General features: G+C 35.7%; 5 long non-coding RNA genes across 5 annotated transcripts; 1 reads left to right on the top strand and 4 right to left on the bottom strand.

Annotated features, from left to right (window-relative positions):
• Window positions 1-420: 420 nt before the first annotated feature.
• Window positions 421-1175, bottom strand: LOC125776313 (uncharacterized). The gene is made up of 2 exons (XR_007421627.1): window positions 722-1175; window positions 421-653 (listed from the first exon to the last, which is right to left on the bottom strand). It is a non-coding gene; the product is annotated as an uncharacterized LOC125776313 (long non-coding RNA).
• A 313-nt stretch (window positions 1176-1488) lies between these two features.
• LOC125776314 (uncharacterized) lies at window positions 1489-2160 on the top strand. Its single transcript, XR_007421628.1, has 2 exons — window positions 1489-1867; window positions 1927-2160. It is a non-coding gene; the product is annotated as an uncharacterized LOC125776314 (long non-coding RNA).
• A 701-nt stretch (window positions 2161-2861) lies between these two features.
• Window positions 2862-3304, bottom strand: LOC125776316 (uncharacterized). The gene is made up of 2 exons (XR_007421630.1): window positions 3154-3304; window positions 2862-3094 (listed from the first exon to the last, which is right to left on the bottom strand). It is a non-coding gene; the product is annotated as an uncharacterized LOC125776316 (long non-coding RNA).
• Window positions 3305-7261: 3957 nt separating this feature from the next.
• LOC125776317 (uncharacterized) lies at window positions 7262-7739 on the bottom strand. Its single transcript, XR_007421631.1, has 2 exons — window positions 7544-7739; window positions 7262-7484 (listed from the first exon to the last, which is right to left on the bottom strand). It is a non-coding gene; the product is annotated as an uncharacterized LOC125776317 (long non-coding RNA).
• A 3867-nt stretch (window positions 7740-11606) lies between these two features.
• Window positions 11607-12205, bottom strand: LOC125776315 (uncharacterized). The gene is made up of 2 exons (XR_007421629.1): window positions 11889-12205; window positions 11607-11829 (listed from the first exon to the last, which is right to left on the bottom strand). It is a non-coding gene; the product is annotated as an uncharacterized LOC125776315 (long non-coding RNA).
• Window positions 12206-21378: the final 9173 nt, after the last annotated feature.

Here is a 21378-nt window from a genome sequence, read left to right as displayed (position 1 = left end):
ATTTATCGATTAATGGCGACAAGACGACATTTCATACCACAAACTTGTTTAAATTAGCTCATTGTTGAAATAAGCATTCCTTGGACTTCTGATCTCAAATCGAGGTAACATTCACTGGAATTCATCATCAGATGTAATTATTTCAAAACTGAGATGAACCCAGGTAATCCTCGGAATATTTACCTGCTGAATTCAAACAATTACATATCTAACAAATTGTTGAGCTTTGGTTAAGGCAATGTTTTCCCCTTCTAAAATGACAATACAAAATCCTTCGACAGATGGTCTTCGTTATCAACCGCTCGTGAAGTCGAGATTCAGATCATGCCTATAATATTAATAATAATTCTTGCTAAATCTTAAAGTTATTTAAAACATTCTTTCATCCCTTCCAGGTTTTTTATAAATAATTTAGGGAAATTTTGTATATGCTCGCAACATTTATTGTAGGAATTTGACAAAGATAATTTTAATATATGTACTTGAAATAAAGATTCCGGTTCCGGTTCGGTTTAGCCAGAGAGCACTAAAGGTAGTAGTGCTTTTACTACTGGTTTGACTACTTTCACAACTTTTCCAAGATTGACACCCCTCTTCACCAAAACTGAATGTTCTGCTGAATCTTCCGCTGTAACTGCTGGTAGGACGATCGCCTTAAAAATGAGGATAATCAAATATAGTTCAAAATGCTCAAAATGCTCAAAATATTTATAATATTTACCATTATTAGGGCGGGTACCAAAACGCAAACGAAGAAAATCTTGTTGAAGGTCGCCATTTTAACAGTTAATGTTCAATTGAATTGTGAATAAACTTGGAGAACAAGCAGTATTTATACAAGATTTTTACACGACAAAAGTCTATAATTCCTAATTAAAAAAATGAATTTATATATCTATACAAAATTAAAATCATGAAATGAAAGTTTTATTGCCAGTACACGACTAAGTACAATTCTTCTTATCGTGCATATGTTAAATATTTTTTTTAAACAACACTTTTAACAACAAAAACGTTATGCGGAATACTTTTGCCACTCTGATTAAGGTATCTCTAAACCAAGTGTTCTCGCCTCTTCAGGTTCGTAAAATGTTTGACTTCTTAATTTAGTTTGTTCATGGGGAAATAAAAAGAAGTCACATGGTGGCAACAGGACTATACGGTGGGTGACTTATCAAATCGATGTCTTGAGTGATTCATTTTCGGCGGCTTGGTTTCTCGATTTCTTGAGAGACAACTGGCAAACAAATAATTGTGTACCACTTGGAATTTACTTTACGATAAAGTTGTGAGAATGTCACATTACAAAACTAGGGTTGCCAAATCCCGAAAAAGGAAAAAGGCAACCTACGTGCTCATATTTAACAGCATGGTCCGATATTATCGGCGTTTTATTTGAGCTAGGCTTAGAGGTTGCTTACACAAATTCAAGTTCAACTTGTGTCACCTAAATCACATTTGCAACATTTTTTCATAAAAAAAATGAACACACAAGACTTGAAATATAGAAACAAAAATAGAACATCAAATGGGTTATTGAATTGTATTTATCCGCATAACAATTTTATTGCTTTCTAATGATTGAGAAGGGAACGTAAATTTTATAAAAATAAGCACGATAAATATAGGAAAAAAATCGTGCACTGGCAATAAAACTTTCATTTCATGATTTTAATTTTGTATACATATGTATGTATATAATTTCATTTATTTACTTAAGAATTATAGACTTTTGTCGTGCAGAAATCTTGTATAAATACTGCTCGTTCTCCAAGTTTATTCACAATTCAATTGAACATTAACTGTTAAAATGGCGACCTTCAACAAGATTTTCTTCGTTTGCGTTTTGGTACCCGCCCTAATAATGGTAAATATTACACAAATATTCAGCAATTTGAACTATATTTGATTATCCTCATTTTTAAGGCGATCGTCCTACCAGCAGTTACAGCGGAAGATTCAGCGGAACATTCAGTTTTGGTGAAGAGGGGTGTCAATCTTGGGAAAGTTGTGAAAGTGGTCAAACCAATAGTAAAAACACTACTACCGTTAGTGCCGTTAGCGCTCTCTGGCTAAATCGAAACGGAACTGGAATCTTTATTATATTAAAATTACCCTTGTCAAATTTCTACAATAAATGTTACGAGCATATATAAACAATTTCTAAATTATTTATTTATAACCTGCGAGATATGCAAGGTTTTCTTTGGATAACTTAAAGATTTAGCAAGAATTTATAGATTATTATTATAGGGATGACCTGAATCTCGACTTCAGGAGTTGTTCATTGTGAAGACCATTTGTCGGTGGGGTTTTCATTGCATTTTACAAGGGTCTTTCACTCGACAAATATCCATGGACTTTATCACTAAGGAAAATGTATTGAACTTAAATTCGGACAACTCACCAGTGTATCTAATCCTAAATCGCCAACTGAAAGAAATCGACATACCACCTCAACTTTGGAACAGACATACGGATTGGGAATATTTCTGCTCCACAAAAACATTGAGTTCAAGTACATATAACAACACAAGATTAGGACAATATTGGTTTGTCGAACGCACGACGAAAGGAAGCGGAAGCAATTTCAGAGAAACTAACTAAAACATTTAGACCTTTCGTCTTTCATGGTACTTTACCGCAGCTGGGAGCATCGCAATATCTGTCCTTTCTACAATATGATTGATTGAAGATTGCATTATGTTCGACGCCTAAGCTTCCTTTTTGCCGAAATGTCCGCCTTTTCTTCGTCGTGTACTTGACAATATTGGTTAAACTATAAATTCCTGTTAAATCTTTAAAGTTAACCAAAGAAAGCCTTGTATATCCTGTAAGTTATAAATAAATAATTTGGAGAGTTTTTTAAATTTTTGCTCGCAACATTTATTGTAGGAATTTGACAAAGATAATTATAATATACTTGTAATAAAGATTCCGATTTCGGTTCGGTTTAGCCGGAGAGCACTAAAGGTAGTAGTGTTTTTACTACTGGTTTGACCACTTTCACAACTTTAGCAAGATTGATACCCCTCTTCACCAAAACTGAATGTTCTGCTGAATCTTCCGCTGTAACTGCTGGTAGGACGATCGCCTTAAAAATGAGGATAATCAAATATAGCTCAAAATGCTCAATATATTTATAATATTTACCATTATTAAGGCGGGTACCAAAACGCAAATGAAGAAAATCTTGTTGAAGGTGGCCATTTTAACAGTTAATGTTCAATGGAATTGTGAATAGACTTGGAGAACGAACAGTATTTATACAAGATTTCTACACGACAAAAGTCTATAACTCTTAAGTAAAAAAATGAAATTATATACATACATATGTATACAAAATTAAAATCATGACATAAAAGTTTTATTGCCAGTGCACGATTTTTTTCCTATATTTATCGTGCTTATTATATTTTTATAAAATTTACTTTCCCTTCTCAATCACTAGAAAGCAACAAAATTGTTATGCGGATAAATACAATTCAATAACCCATTTGATGTTATATTTTTTTTTCGATAGTTCAAGTATTGTTTGTTCATTTTTTTTATGAAAAAATGTACCAAATGTGATTTAGGTGAAACAAGCTGAATCTGGACTTGTGTAAGCAACGCCTAAGCCTTTTTCGGGATTTGGCAACCCTAGTTTTGTAATGTGACATTCTCACAACTTTATCGTAAAGTAAATTCTAAGTGGTACACAATTATTTGTTTGTCAGTTGTCTCTCAAGAAATCGAGAAACCAATCCGCCGAAAATGAATCACTCAAGACATAGATTTGATAAGTCATCCTTTTTACTTTTTTTACTTCCTTATCAACAAAATAAATTAAGGGGTTAGGGGTAGTTAGAATTTTCAAAAAATTATTATTTTTTGCAGTGTAATATCTTAAAAATATTCTCTGAAAATTTCACGTTGATCCGATAATTAGTTTTTGAGTTATTCGACAAATAATAAAGAGAGCTCGGGAATTTCAAAGCAAACAGGCAAACTTTAAACACGTTTTTTCAAAACTATATTTTTGAACTGGTGATAACTGTAACTCGAAAACCGCTCAGTACATTTTAATGAAATTTATACAGCTTTTAGAATACACAATAAACTCGGGCCTGATCGAAGGATTTTTAACACCAATTAAATGCTGATTTTTTCCCAAAAATTTAGAAAAAAATTTCCTGAGGCCGCCATTTTGTTAATTTTTGAAAAAAAATAAATAAAATCGTTCGATCAGACCCAGGATTATCTATTTATAAAACAAATTTTTTTTGTCCGACTGATTTTAGATGAATCAACACTTTCTATAATAATGCCATATTACTACTTTTGTAAAATAAAATGATTTAATAGCAAAAAAATTACTGAAAATTCTCATTTTTTCGTGCCTCTGACTACCCCTAACCCTTTAAGATGTCAAACATTTTACGAACCTGAAGGAGCGGTTGATGTGTTCAGAATACTTGGTTTGGAGATACCTTAATCAGAGTGGCAAAAGTGCTTCGGCAATTGGTTCAAATGCATGCAAAATTATATAGATCTTAATGGAGAATATATTCAAAAACAATTACGCAATATTCGGCATCAGGTATTTAAGTGATAGCAATGCCATAATTATGAATTTCAGATTGATCTTTATGTCACAGAACTTAGCAGCTTCAATTTTTGTTTTTATTTCTAAAATAATCAATTTAAATCAAACGATCGAAGACAAGTTGATTTCTTTTATTTGACATCCATTATCTGATTGAATGATTGAGACCTAAATAAAGTTATAATTAAAATTTAATTATTCTTAGTTTAATTGTTCTTTCCTTTCTCTATCTCTAATATGCTGAAGATACTTCTTCGAAATGAATATTTACTACGAGAAACTTTAAACGGGCTTACCTTATGATCTGGAAAAGTGAAATTGTCTATGTCCCTAGAATGTTTTCCGATAGATCAGTTGTGAAACTCTTGATCACACACATTAATATAAGAAACAGCATTGAATTCTTCAAATATGGCCATATATTCGATTATCTTTATATTAATACATGCTCTGGATAAATTCATATTCGAAATAAAATTGTAGAAGTAGTAGTTATATAGAGAGCGTATTAAAACACTTACCGGACATGTTGAGCACGGAGTGAGTTTTATACGTGTTATTAATAAAGTTATTATAAGAGACGCCCAACCCCATTAGAGATTTATCGAGGTTGCCCCACATCACTTGCCGATATCATAAATCTTTTTTTAATATTTTATATATATTTTTCAGCTTAATTTGCAATTGTTATAAATTGTTAAAATAAGTAGGGGTCTTAAATTTTCTTTAGCATCTAAAAAAGAGGTCTGGCAACGGCGATACCGATACCAATTAAACCCCGTTTGACCACAATACGCTCCTCATTGGGCGCTGCTGTAGCACTTGGTGTGTAGAGGAGCTAGAAAGTCAGGAAAACAGTTTAAAATGTTTTCCATTTCTTAATTCTATATATATAAAAGAAAGTTGTTGTTAGTTACATCATTTATAACTCAAGAACGGCTTAACCGATTTGGCTGAAAATTGGTGGAGAGGTAGCTTAGAACCAGGCTAAGGACATAGGATACCTTTTAGCTCTTTATGTCAAAGTTTAATACAACTCATAAATACAAAAATTATATTTCAAATAAGCATTTGTTCAAGATTCATGTTTGTAGGCATATTTGAATATTTCATTTCTTCAAAAAAAAAAAAAAACAAAGCAAAAACAATAAAAAAAAACCTCACATCTATATATATAAAAGAAAGTTGTTGTTAGTTACATCATTTATAACTCAAGAACGGCTTAACCGATTTGGCTGAAAATTGGTGGAGAGGTAGCTTAGCTTCTAAAAAATAATGCAATTGCTAAGTATTTGGAACAGAAGAAATGAACTGCAACCAAATACGCAGTGAAGTAGATTATAACTGGCTCAGTAATCAGTCGTTGATTCCCAAAAGACTGATGTTATAACTTTTCCAGCCGACTTTTTTGTTTTTCCACGCCTGAGAACCGGTTCATCATGTGCAGTCCACTAGAATGACTGTCGATTGGACTCCAGTGGGAAATGATGGAGCTATGTTTCTATTACCCACTTTATTCCGATTAGAGAGCACTTAAACACTTCTCAGAATCAGTTATTCGTTGTTTTTATTGGATTATGAACTTGCGAGCCGCCTACTTTGTTTATTTCGCCTGTTTCCAGCTTAGCAAATGTCTTTTCAGCGGTGGATTTCCCTGAGCCCAAATTCAACAGTATTTTCCCCAAAAAAACAATGCTTTATTGACACACGAAATGTTTTATGATCCATTTTTTGTAAACTAACACAAGTTGCTTCACAAAAATGCTATATCTCATTAACTAATAGTTATAATCCAACTAATAGAAATCATATACATATACATATGTAGATGGTAGGAGTAGTATTATCTATGTATCAGCCACAGTGAAGCGTGGACGGGTCCTGTAGTATGTCATATATTCGAGCAGCTGATATAGTAGAGCTTGTCCACAAAAAAATTTCTTAAATTTCCAGCAATAGTTTTTGTTTGGTGCTCCATCGAAGATGGAATATCGAAAACAGCATTTTCAGCATATTTTACTGTTTTATTACAAAAGTGAGAGTAAAAATGCAGTTCAAGCAAGGCGAAATTTATGCGATGTGTATGGAGAAGATGTGTTGACCAAATGCCGCGATACCGAAATTGGTTTGTAAAACTTCGTTCCGTCAATTTCTATCTTGATGATGTCTCCCGTCCTGGAGGGACGATGTGGAGAAAGTAAAGTCGTTCATCGATGCAAATCGTCGAATAAACAACTCAAGAGATTGCTGAGAATATAAATTTATCTACCAAACAAAGGTTATGTTGTCTGTTGGGAAGATGTGGATGTACTAGCACTACGGCCTAATATATTATTATTTATTACATTATGATTTTTATGATTTTTTCGAATAAAAAGAAACATTCCAACGAAATCGATCGAAATTACGCCTGGCCTCAAGCTTGTGAAGAAGGAATTGACGGTTATTAGTTTCAATGTGAATTAAAATAATTGATTTCCGAAAGAAATACTCCTTGAACGTCTATATGAGCTTATATTTTTGTGAAAAGCAGTGGGAACTGAAGATTTAAAAATTATTAATTATCGAGACATCCTATAATGCAGTACGAAACTATCAGTTCCACCTAAATTTTCAAGTTAACCAAGCAAATTCTAGAATATCCTGCCGACTATTATTAAATAATTTAGAGACTTTTTTATATGCTCGCAACATTTATTGTAGAAATTTGACAAAGGTTAATTTAAAGATAATGTACGCTTTGGTTGTTTCCGGTTTAGATGTTTGCCAATAAAGGTGCTAGTGCCTTTACTACTGGTTTGACTACTTTCACAACTTTAGCAAGATTGATACCCCTCTTCACCAAAACTGAATGTTCGGCTGAATCTTCCGCTGTAACTGCTGGTAGGACGATCGCCTGAAAAATGAGGATAATCAAATATAGTTCAAAATGCTGAACATATTTATAATATTTACCATCAGTAAGGCGGGTACCAAAACGCAAATGAAGAAAATCTTGTTGAAGGTGGCCATTTTAACTGTGAATGTTCAATTGAATTGTGAATAGACTTGGAGAACGAACAGTATTTATACGAAATTTCTACACGACTAAAGTCTATAATTCTTAAGTAAAAAAATAAAATTATGTATGTGTACAAAATTAAAATCATGAAATAAAAGTTTTTTTGCAAGTGCACGACTTCTATTTTTTCTATATTTATCGTGCTCAAATTACAAAACGGCATACGGAATTAGGTTTCTAAATAAAGCTTTTAGTAAATATCATCTGGAGACATATAATTAAACTAAACATGTAAGAACAGGTTATAATTTAACAGTTTATATTTTCGTAATTTGATGACATATTTTGCATTCTCCGAAATAGTGGCTGGGTCACAATCTTATAATGTTATTTTATAGATCGTAGACTCACTTCGCTTCATTACTTTATTTACTTCGTTTCCGAGATATTTACATAAAAATCATGTGGCATAAACTCGGAAATTGTAATTTAAATTCGCGGTTAATGATATTTCAAAAAATGTATTTTGCTAAGTTGGTAACACTGTCCTTAATTAATATGGCAATGCTTGCAGCAGCTGTTTATGTAGGCACACCTCAGTGGTGCGTTGATTTTTTTACAATGCATAAAAATATCGAACAAAGAATTTGTCTCTAATTTTATATTTCTAACCAAATTTCGTGTGAAGAGTCATTGCGAATATTGGAAAAGGCTTACGGTAATCCCTTTGCTCCAAAACACAAGCCGGCGAGTGGTACAAAGCCTTCAAAGACGTTCGAGAGATCGTTGAAGACACCCTCGTTCTGGACGACCATCGACCTCTTTAATTGAAGAAAATATTATGAAGAATATGGTGCTTGAAAACCCTTAGTCAAGTGTTAGAGGGATGGTAAGAGAGAAAATTTTCGCTATGAAATGCGTTCTTGCTCGACTCGTTCTGATAAAGGTGAATTTGCGAATTCCGAGCCCACATTTATGGAGCCTGCCGATGAGACATGGGTTTATGAGTTTGACATGCAAACAAGTCAACAATCATCGGAATGGAGGGAAAAACGAGTCGAACCCCAAAAAAATCACGCCAAAGGCACTAAAAATTCAAAGTGATGCTAATCGTTTTTTTTTCGATATTCGTGGTTTGGTGCTCATGACTTCGTTCCGGAGGGACAGACCTTCAATAATTAGTATTGAGGCGTTTGCATGAAAACATCCGTCGTAAATGGCCTGATTTGTGAAAGAAGAAAGGAAGTAGTGCTTGCAAGGATCAAAATTTATGGGATCAATCTCATTGGATTAAATTGGCGAATATAAAAATTCATGCAATGACTTGTGCAATGAGAAAGTCGCAATAAAAGTAAACGAATTACGTAGTGAACGACCTAATATATGCTGGAATAGAATTCCGAACAGGTTGATAATAACGATAGTTTTGTGGTTTATCGTTTTGATATTTTATATTATTCTTCTTTATATCGAAGAAAAGCCATATATTAAAGCGCGAGATTTTTTATGAGTATGTGAACAATGGAACTTCATATCCAGTGGCGTAGCTACAACTTCGGGCGCCCGGGGCCAAGGATGTTCTGCCGCCCCCTTTATCTACCCACCTACAAGTTTCATGGGGTGGTTCGAACAAAAGTGAATTTTTACAAAATATCTTCGACATTAAGTATATAAAATTTAGGAACTAGAAGCCACGCAAATTCTGAAGTTCCAAAAGTCTCATAATACGGTTTTTGAGGAAATTGATAGTAAATTTACAAGACATCTTATTAAAAGCCACAGAAGGACGAAAAAAAAAACCCATTCTCGCCCTATATCTTGTACACTTTTGACACAATTTGCAGGAATTTTTGCCCGAATCGTCGCGACGACTGAGTAAAGATATTGTTTTTCTTTTTGTCACTCCTACGTCGCAATGTGTCGCTCTCACAGTTTGTCTTATGCTTCAACTGTGACATATCCGTTATAAGACAACTTCAAAGACTGAAGAGTATTCGAGTAAAAATTAATATTTTTTCATTGTTATTCAGATTATTACATTGTGAGTGTACAACTCTTTATCTTTTATAATAAATTTTGTAGAAAAATTTGTTGAAGTATTTTTCTGAATAATAAAAAACAGCGAAGATCGTTTTGCCGCCCCCAAGACGGCAATCTAACCAAATTTCGAGTGCGGAATCAATGCGAATGTTGGCTTACGGTAATACTTTTTTTCAGAAACACAAGCCGACGAGTGGTACAAAGCCTTCAAAGGCGGTTGAAGAAAATATTAAAAAAGTGAAGAATAGGTGCTTGAAAATCGTCAGTAAAGTGTTAGAGGGATGATAAAAGAGAATATTTTCGGTATGAAACGCGTTCTTGTTCGTCTCGTCCCGATAAAGCTGATTTTTTTCAAAAAAGAGTACCTTAAACAGCTTCCTTTGGACATGCTTGATCGTGCGAATTCCGAGCCCACATTTAAAGAGAGTATTTTACTTCCGATGAGACATGAGTTTATGAGTTCGACATGCAAACAATTCGGTATTCGGTCGTATTGAGTTTGCATGTAAACATCCGTCGAAAATGGCCGGATTTGTGAAAGAGCAATTCATGGATTTTACGCGATGAGAATGCACCATTGCATCCAGCCACGGTTGTGACTGAATTTATAGCCAAAAACGCAAAGAATAAAATTGATCAACCATTGTATTCTCCAGATTTGGCTCTGTGTGATTTTTTCTTGTTCGCCAAACTGAAATTGTCGCTCTGTGGAAACCATTTCCAGTCGATAGAAGAGATAAAATAAAACTCGCTCAAGGAGCTGAAGGCCATCCCAAAAATTGCAAATCGTTGGCATAAGGGTTTTGTATCTGGTGGGGATTGCTTTGAAGGCGAAAAACTAAATATTGATATAATTAAATATTTTGCGTTTTATTTACAATTTCCATTTTTTCTTTGACTTTCTATAGCAAATCTCACAGGCTATTCTGTTGACTTATTTTTGTGCCATTTCTTGAAAACTAAAATGAATGCGAACAATCCTCGGACCAGTTACGTGTTCAATTCAAACATTTTTCGCTACATCCATCGGAAAGAATGTGTATGCATTGTAACAGGTAAAAATAAATAAAAATATCTCGTATTAAAAAGAAAGAGTGTCTCCTTTTCAAAGGACACCCAACGCTTTTTTTACACGGTGCCTTTGAAGTTACACGGTTGAAAAAAATAGTTTTTTTTGTACAAAATTTTTAGTCTAGTATGGTTTCAAAATCACTGTTCTGTACTTATGTTGGTTTTTACCACACTTTGAACCTTCGCTGAAATGAACATACAGAGTAGTTACTGGGAAATCCCCTTATTCGATAACGCGTATCTACACATTTTGTTCGCATGATATTTACATTGCTGAAATGGATATCAACTTTAGTCCAGTTCGTCGCAAACAATTGCGCATGTTATCAAGTAGCGACGAATAATTATTTAGCTATGTAAATCTTTTTCTTTATTTCTGTTCTTAATTCTGGATTAACAGATTTCTTTTGTTTTTTGCTTACTTTACCAATTTTTCACCTGTATGAATTATGTATTTTAAGTTTTAATGCTCAATAAAATGCTATATGAACATTTAATTTGTATGCATTTGTATGAAATTTTATAGTTTTCAACATTTTTTACACGGTTTTCACAATAAATATACATATGTATGTAGTTCTTTATTTCATCTTACACGATTTTCAGATGACATGGAACGATCCCCCATTTTACTATAGGAAACTTCTCTTTTTTTACACGGTTTTGTTTTACACGGATTTCTGAGGAGCCTATCTGCCGTGTAAAAAAAGAGTTGGGCGTAATTCAATGAATTGTTGAAATTGCGCTTAACAAATGGCGCTTCAAAATAAGCATTATGGTCTTCGCAATCAATAATATGTGAAATCGTGACCCGGGGCATATTTGTTATTAAATTCCTGCGAAATCTTTAATTTATCCAAAGAATACGTGCATCCCTTGTAGGTTATTAATAAATAATTTAAAGACTTTTTTATATGCTCGCAACATTTATTGCAAAAATTTGACAAAGCTTAATTTAAAGATAATGTACGCTTCGGTTGTTTCGGGTTTAGATGTTTGCTAATAAAGGTGCCAGTGCCTTTACTACTGGTTTGACTACTTTCACCACTTTAGCAAGATTGATACCCCTCTTCACCAAAACTGAATATTCGGCTGAATCTTCCGCTGTAACTGCTGGTAGGACGATCGCCTGAAAAATGAGGATAATCAAATATAGTGCAAATTGCTGAATATTTGTGTAATATTTACCATCAGTAAGGCGGGTACCAAGACGCAAATGAAGAAAATCTTGTTGAAGGTCGCCATTTTAACTGAATATTCAATGGAATTGTGAATAAACTTGGAGTGCGAGCAGTATTTATACGAAATTTCTACACGGCTAATATTATCTACGATATATAATGAAAATCATGAAATGACAATTTTATTACTAAAACACGATTTCTATTTTCTCTATCTTTATCGTGCTTAATATAGCTGGCAACAAGTTGCTACATAGTTATAGTGTCATAGTTTTGTTCACATATCCATAACACCTGAACCTAACAAAATAAGTATGGATTTATATACATATATATATATATATATATATATATATGAGTCGAAAGCCAGGTGCTTGGCTATCGGTCTGTCTTGATGAAATTTCTTTTTCCGCAAAGACGCGAGGAACATGAGCGTCGTACTGATTTCGAACTCGTAGCATGATATGTAGTGCTCTATGCATAATTCTCTACAATTAAGTACATGTAACCCTCTTTTTAAACGGTTTCTTTTTACACAGATTTGAAGTTGCACAGTTGAGAAAAATTTTGTAAAAAATGTTTAATCTAGTACGGTTTCAAAATCACTGTCTTGTAATGTTTGTTTTTACCACACTTAGCACCTTTGCTGAAATGAACATACATAGTAGTAACTGGGAAATCCCCTTATTCGATAACGCTTATCGACACATTTTGTTCGCATGATATTTACATTGCTGAAATGGATATCTCCAGCGATGATACCGACTTTAGTCCAGTTCGTCGCAAACAATTGCGCATGTTATCAAGTAGCGACGAATAATTATGTAGCTATGTAAATATTTTTTCCTTATTTCTATTCCAATTTTCCTGTTCTTAGTTCTGGATTAACAGATTTCTTTTGTTTTTTGCTTACTTTACCAATTTTTCACCTGTATGAATTATGTATTTTAAGTTTTAATGCTCAATAAAATGCTATATGAACATTCAATTTCTATGCATACCTGAAATTTTATAGTTTTTAACATTTTTTACACGGTTTTTCGAAGTAAATATAGTTCCTTATGTCATCTTACATGATTTTCAGATGGCATGTAACATATCCGCCATTTTTTTACTATAAGAAAAGCCTCATTTTTTATACGGATTTCTGAGGAACGTATCTACCGTGTAAAAAAAAGAGTTGCCGCTGCGCGACAAAACGGCACGGATGACTTCTAATCAAGTGAAAGTTTTCATGTCTTCCTGTTTGTGTAAAGCTTTCTTTGAGAATCCTTGTATGATAGATAAGCGCGAAGTCGATCCATAATTGCGCGATTAATTGCTTTAAGGGGGTATTCTAGTCTAGAGGCTCGAATTTCAAGCTTTTTTCAACAATTAATAAAAAAGAAGTACTAAATTATTTTACTATCCGTTTTTTTATCATTTGTTTATTAAACTTAGAAGAGTACACAAAATAAATTTCAAATAAAAAAAAAAAATCATCAAGTTATGTGTCCTTGAGGAAAAGGGGGGAAAAAGAGGCCGTGTCCTCATCGCCATGATTTCTAAACTTGTCGTCATCTGAAAAATAAAACAATGACAGATTCTTAATGAGTACGAATGTCGCTATGTCATGAAGCAGCAAAACTAAAAATTTATTTTTTTTTTCATAAAATGGCGGCTGCACAAAAAAAAGGTCGATTTTTTCTCTAATTTTTCAATTTTGTTGATTTTTTTTTTTAAATATTATAAATTTAAAATTTTTATTTTTTGTTGCTTCTAGTGATAGAGATATATTTAAAGAATATTCATGCTAATTTCAAATAAATCGACTGATTAGAACTTGAGATATTGTGGCTACCGCATCAAAAAACGGAGTTACGTTATTCGCTCAACCGCTCTAGTTGTCACGTCACTAAAATGGCTATAACTTTGAAAATAATTTGAGTTTTGAAAAATCCTTTTAAGGAGATATTTTATAATATTAAAACTATCGAATTATAAAAAAGAAAATTCCGATTTTTTTAAATTTTTAGACTAGAATACCCCCTTAAGATTTTGATGGAAAAAATTGGATCCTTACTTACTGATATAAAGCAAAAATTTTGTTCCTGTTCGATGGAAGTATCTGTTCTTCACTGGATGCACTTAGCTTTACATAATTACAGTTATGACCACAGCATGCCGATTCCTTACGGTTACCTCATATTAGTTATTGTGAAAATGTGCCCCATTTTAAATCTTTCTAGGTATCTGTCGAGAATGGAAGTACCTTTACAATCAGCTATTCAATATTCTCATCTTGGCGTTTGTGTTACTTGTGAAGTATACTCAAATATGAGAGAAAACACGTTTCACAAACGAATACTTCAAGGTTGAGCTGGTTATTAAAGTTTTTATATCAAAAACAAGTAAGTATTATCAGGATCACTCATCTATAGTTTGTGTCCGAAAACAAATATTACCGCTGTAAAAAAGTATGTATGAAAGATGCCTTGCACTAAGCCTGGTCAATGTGTAATGACTGAGTGGTGGACCGTGTGCTCGACACAGAAGCCATAAAGATACGAGAACACTATCAATTTTATGTCTTTTCTTATCAAGTAAATGTTGAGCATACACAGTGTTTGTATGATTTAATTTTTTATGTATTTATCCAAGTCTTTCATCACTTTCACCGCAGGGTTACAAACACAGTTACAATGAAATGAAACGTTACGGTTTGCACGGCCTTGGCGAGATTAGAGGCGCTACCCTTGCGTTATAAAGAGATAATCGTCTTTTACGGGGAAATGAATAAGAGTTATGAAAACGAACAGCATCGCCGAAAACGCTACTGACTGCACCGATTTTCAGAGTTTTCGGAAGTTCAAATACAGAGTACCAGGAACCAGGCTCCCGTGAGGTAATTAAAAAATACCAGAGTCAATGACTGCGCCAATAGCTCCACGTATACACACAAACATGTTCACATATACATGGAAAACAAGAAGCTGATGCAAGTGCCATTGCTGGGCGCGTGAGATTTAGTATAGAAAATGTCACGCTCACCATTTAATGGAATATGCACTATTAAAGAAAATTATAAAAAGGAATAAAAAATTTATGAGCTGACTTTTTGGTTTTTTTATGAAAAGAACCGTCAAACCCTTTTAAGAGTATCTAACTAAGCTGAGAAAACGAATTACTCATTACACACGCACACAGGCGCATTTTTATAGCTCTACTAAATTAAGAAAAATAATAATATGGTCACCAGGGCCATGCCTTCAATCAGATCATACTTCTTAATTGTAAGCTTTGTTATTAACAACATTTTTTAAAGTGTCTCCTTATTTCTTAATTTCTGAAGACACATCTGGTGGATTCAACTATGTGAAGAGAATTTAAGCGATGCATTTTTAGGTACAAAAATAGAAAAGAAACTGTGAACTGTTTTGATAAAACTTCACTTCAAAATCGGTGTTAAGCTGAGTCATAGATTATAGCCCACAGAAGATTAGCCACTTTGCCATTCGTACGAATTGAAGGCGGGTGAAAAATTTCAAGGTGTCTACTATACAAAACTTTTTACTCGCGAAAGTGTGCGTCGACTGGCCACACTTTTAGTATTACGGTAGTAAATCTGCCTGGGTAGCAGTGAAAACTTTATATAATTTATATTCTATGATAGTACTAGGAAAAGATATACTGCGGTCAGACACCTTGTACCCAGAAATGTACATATTTACTACGTATATATATGATGTTGACTTACAAAAGGAATCCTCCCGACATAGCTTCAGTTGAGGTAGAGAATCTGTTGTATGGACATGCATATGAAGTATATACTAAAAGTTTAGCAACGAATTCGGTCGCCAAGCGATTCTCGGAACAATTTCGTGCAACACTTTACCGAAAGCCGCGCTTTAGTTGCCGTAAAAAGCCCCTCGCCAGCACAATAATTCTTCCCGATTAGCAACAAATGACCGAAACCCGAAACCGAAATGGTGGGTATATGTCGTGAATGTGTGTGTATGTGTGTACTATTTGGGACAATTGGGTATGTTAAAACACATTGTTGCATGTTTTTTACCCGAAACAACAACTAATTAGAGTTGTTAAAACCTTTTTTCTAAAAAATGAAAGCATAAGCGTTTGGCTTAATTAATTGCACACAAGTCGCGTATTTCTTGGTATCAAAAGTTGAATGGCGAGGCACTTTGGGTCACTCGGCATTAAGCTAAGGCAGCGAAGAATTACGGCTTCTTAATATCTTGATAGTCGGCCGTTAGTTAGTGGCTTGTTTGGTCGCTCGCCGGCCGGAGTTCGGCAGGAGGGTTGTGAGGGAGCAACTGCCTTTGCATAGGAACGCGCCGCCATGTCTGGTGCGAGGCTACACTTTTATTGCTCTTCCCTTTTTTACTGGCTGTGTGAACGCGAGCTGCCGTAAACTGATGTTGAGCGCGAGATTAGCGTACGCGCGGCATCCCAGCGGCGGTGCATCTACGCACTGCGAAAAGTCAGGTCCATCCAGTGAATGGTGCGATTTAGCGGCCAATGGTTTTGGCGACAAAAGGTCTAGGTGCGCAATTGGGCTGCTGTACTGTGCGCAGTCGCGACGGCGAGCAGAAGCTGAGCAGCGATTGCATCATTGGCGAACAGACGTAATGAGGCGGCAGACAGCTAAACCCCGTTCTATTCGGCTCGCACACCAAAGGGCTAACAACTCAATATGCAAGAAATGCAGTACATGCCATATGTCAATGTGTATGTGTGCGCAAGCGGTGCGCTTGCCAGCCTCTCATGCGCCGGCATGCAAACGGGCATTCATACAATTAAGTGTCAGCGCACTGCTATTGCCCACGCCTTAATACGCCAACACAAGCGGGCCGACGGACGGACACAGGTGTCGCATTACCGGCCCTTTTTATTGCCATCAATTCCGTTTTTACGCTGAAATGCGTACCACGTATTTGATTTGATTCTGGTTTTCTCTGCTGTAATCACCGTGTCCGTGTGCGTGTGTCTGTGCGTGTGCTGTTGATTATTTAGCTAAAGTTTAGTATTTCAGCCAATTAATTTTTAACGCGCTCGCGCCCAGTTTGGTATCTGAGACCGCTCATTTTTGCTGGCTTTGTGGCATTCACAGTTAATCGACTTCCATTTCCGGTGGAACTCATAAATATTTTTTAAATATTTGGTAGTTTTATGCGACGGTGTCTTCGGCAGATGTTAATCTTGATAGGTGTTAAAAGTTTCGGGCAATTAATTAAGTGGCAGACATCGAATATTTTCGAGTTTTTACACCAAAGTAGGTCTCCAACTTGTACGCTGCGCTGAAAGTCATAAAAACTCATTTCGAAAAGACTTTATTCCCGCTTTAGCCCTATTACAGTAATTTGATATCAAGTTCTTTTTTAACTGAAAAAAAGTTGTTCGTTAATTCGTTTTCTTTTGCCCTGGCTTTGTAGAACTTGTAATTGTTATTGGTTTGGGCCTATATGTCTTTTTATTATGATCACACTCTGTAAGTCGCTCTACATGAACGCTTATAAATCATGTTATATGATAACAAGAAACTCCACATATTCCAACCATTTTCGTGGGATGCCTTAGTATTACCGTTCATTTTCGAAAAAATACGCTTTAATTTTAATTTCTATGCACTTATTTATACTAAACGTGCATACTAGAAGAAAGAATTCAAACAGCAACGCGTGTATTGCGATTAAACAATATATAGAATAACCTAGAGACCCTAGGTCTAGTCTAGGTCTTGTGCCCTCTTCGCCATCACATGTACTCCCAAAGGTCGAACACTCTTACGAATTACAGGAACTTGCTGAGCGCTATTGAAGTGATGTGATCCCTATCCACATAAATGGATCCAAAGGTCTAATATCGCCTTTAGCGCCGCTTGACTATCGCTGAATAAAACGATACGCTGGTTACGATAATTACGTTGAAGATTAATTTCTGCACTCTAACTTATAGCAATGGCTCCGCTTACAAATGCTCGGACCCCATCATATTCGGTACTTAGGGGCCGAACAGCTTCTGATCGATTTGGAAGAGTTTTGGTCATAGGTGTGTTTGTAGTCCGATTAGTAGTTAGTAGTTAGTTACAGCACTTTACACGTTTTGATTAATGGCGTTTTGTGTGCGTTGCAGCGGTCCGATTGCGCCTGTCTGCAATGCCAAAGTATCAAGTTTCAGCAAGATTTCTAATTTTTACTCAAGTTGCAGCTTACACGTTCGGACGGACTGATAATTCCTCGGATTTCAACTCGTCTCGTCAAACTATCTCGATTAGTGTTCGGTGATACTTAGAAGCGTTAGATAGCAACATGTTGCAGTATAAACAATAGTTCGAATGTCCACGAGCTTTTACTGTGGTATTAGTAACCGATACAACGGTACTTTGCAAGGTATAAAGTAATATTCAATGCTTTCTAATGCGAAATTTTTGGAATTCAATGCGAAAATGCGTTTGAGTGCAACTTGAAGTAAGGTTGATTTCAATTTCGGTGGATTCTGGGACAATATGCAAGTTTAGTTTTCCAAAGTAATTGGTAGTTCGGGTCCCCAAGTGGAAAGTGAGTCCCTTGTGTGCAAAGTGAGTAATAAGTTGTGCGTGATGTCAGGAAGTACATAAGTATAGAAATACAATCCGGTTTGGATTGTACAGCGACTTGAAATGAGTCATGCAAAGTCGAAGTAAAATTTGAGTCAAGCGAGCTTTATTATTTCCTAGTTATATGCTAATTGGGCTGACATTAATGGCCTGCTACAAATATTATTAGCTCTAAAGCGCGAATTGTTTGAATCTTTGACATATCATACTCAGGGCAATATACCTATGTACATATGTATGTATGTGTGTGTGTGTGATTGCACAATGGTTTAGGTACATATATACATATGTGATTGTGGCCGTATATCGGCGTACATCTGCGGCCATAAGTGTGGAGATGAACAGTTTTTAATTAAATTACCATAATCATCATAATAATCAGCAAAGCAAACAGACGAATGTTCTGCAAATTGAGGCTAATTACTTCATAAGCTGTTGCTGACATGTTTACACGTACGCTTCTGCACGTCCCGCGTACATATGTACTCGTATGTATGCTGGCCGGACGCAAGTTGTTTGCATACATGCTCACACATACACATACATACGCGGTGTGGTTTGTGGTAATATCAAGGCAGTGGAACTTGATTGACATGTTTCTAACGCGTCGCTAATTGCAACACTCCGCCGAGGCAATTACAACAATAGCCATCAAAAGGTTCATAACATTTTTAATCACTTTTCAGAGCAAATTCATGGTAAATGCCATTTATGAGACCACGTTGCGCTATTTCGGAGCCGGCACCGAGTTGGGCATGTGCGCGCAGACGCGTGTTTAATGGTACGCATGCGCTACATCAAGTTTATCTGCGAAAATGTGTACAGGTATGTGCACATTGTGTTGACGCTGGAAGCTCATGTGGCCTGCCGCCTGCCGCCGGCTGTTTGCCACACAAAGCGGCTTATCGCATGCTAGCGTGTGGTATTTACGACTGAAAGCTGCCGTCTTACTAGTTGCGGCCGCTCGAACATTGTAAGCGTCCTGTTTTTCATTTCTACTGTCTGTAATATAACAGTTAATTTTTATGATGTGATCAAAGCCGTTTGTTGCTGGCTGGCGCGCGTTGCAAGCAGCCACTTCCAAGTATTCGTAATGATGTGTGTGTAATTTACAAATAATCAGAAATAATTACGGTCACTCCGGCTTCAGGTTTTCCATTACGTCGCCACGGCTTTTTGGCTTCTATTCATTTCGTGGTCTAGTTTGTCTTTTCGCCTTTCATTCGGTTAATAATTTCTATTTACGTGCACATTCGCACATTAATGTTTGTAAAACGCTCGCAATGAGTTTAAATCGCTCCATTAATTGCTGCTCACGAAGTAATCATGTTGCTGTCATGCTGCTGCCGTTGCTGCTGTTGCTGCCACAACTGAGTAGCACCGGTTAGTGCAGGAAAATTGTCTAAAAGGCAAGCACAAAAAAGAAAAGACTTCATTTACTAAATTGGTTGATTCGAAAGTGCGAAGAGCTTATGATAAGCTCGGCACAACCAGTTCGCCAATTGGACAGCAAACGGCTAACGGCTTATGTCACGAACTTGTCATAATAAATTTCTGTTTTGAGCAATCAATCGCCGCTAATAAAGTATAATGAAATTAGTGGCGGAATGTGAGACAAGTGCTAATATCCATTAGAAACGAAGCACTTTTGGAGGTAAAAGATGATAACACACTCAGAGCAAAGTAACAAATAATCACAAAGAGTTGATCAAGAAAAGCGCTTTCGGCACGAGGTACGATTGTACGGAAAAACTAAAGTCAAGACGTCAATGCATTTCCTTAAGAAGCATTTGGCTCGAGTACCCATTAATACTTTTACTAAATTGCTGTTAATTGATAAAATTACACAATTACAAAATACTTAGGAGATCAAAGCCGAAATACGACTCGTACCATTCCAAAGTAATAAAACTAGGGGACGGGCATCAGTCGAATTCGAGCACCAAAACGTCAAATATGTGCATACACAATACTATGACTTATATAGCTTATATTCATCTTAATTTTGAGTTTGGTACGGACCCTTGGTAACTGACCTGAAGGGTTTTGACATATGACCGATTTCGTTTTCTATGGTTTGATAAAAAATGTCCTGTCACCATGATGATCGTTGCATAAATTCCATGTTTGTATGACTGGAATATTTTAAGATACAAGTTAATTTTCTTAAAATCTGGTGAAAATATTGTGCGTCGCCTACAATCAGATTCAGTCTGTTTTGATGTTCTAGCACGTCGCAAAATGGTGTTTGCTTTTAGACGGTCCTCGTCGTCCGTCATTCATTCTTACAAATAATATCATAAATAAATAATAATCGGCTCATCGCTCCGCGGCTAACTCTCTGCTCTACCTAAAAGACAATTACCAAGAATTTAACAGTCGAATTGAACCGAACCGCGCCGAGTCGAGCCGATCCAATGAGGTGAGTGCAGCACCTGACGTGCTGTAACAACAAAAGCCAAATTAAGACACGATAAATGGCTTCAATAATGAAAGCAATTAAATATACACGCCAACAACAGGGGTCGGCGCTAAGCAGCGCCAACGGAGGAAGGCGATTTCTGTACGTCAAAAACAAGATTCTACATCATAACTACATGGAATCGATTGTTTGGGCATAAAAGTGCTGTACTGTAATGTAATGCTAATTCATGACGCTGGCGATTCTATGCCACATTCAGTTGCATGCCACAGACGAACAATAAGGAGGACGAAGGCAGCTGTTGGGCTTGTTGGAGGCGTTGATGCGTTTTACCGCTCGTTACAGTGCACTACATCACGACACAGCGCCGACGAAAAACGGTGTGCACAAACACCATTCAAATTACAGCAACACAACAGCAAGAATTACAAAGGAAAATAACGCAAACACACAAAATTATGCCAGCGGTGCTTAAAAGTA

This window comes from Bactrocera dorsalis, chromosome 2 (assembly GCF_023373825.1).
Source record: "Bactrocera dorsalis isolate Fly_Bdor chromosome 2, ASM2337382v1, whole genome shotgun sequence".
NCBI lineage: Eukaryota > Metazoa > Arthropoda > Insecta > Diptera > Tephritidae > Bactrocera > Bactrocera dorsalis.
Note: the sequence above shows the minus strand (reverse complement) of the source record. Positions and strands in the feature narration are given on the sequence as shown.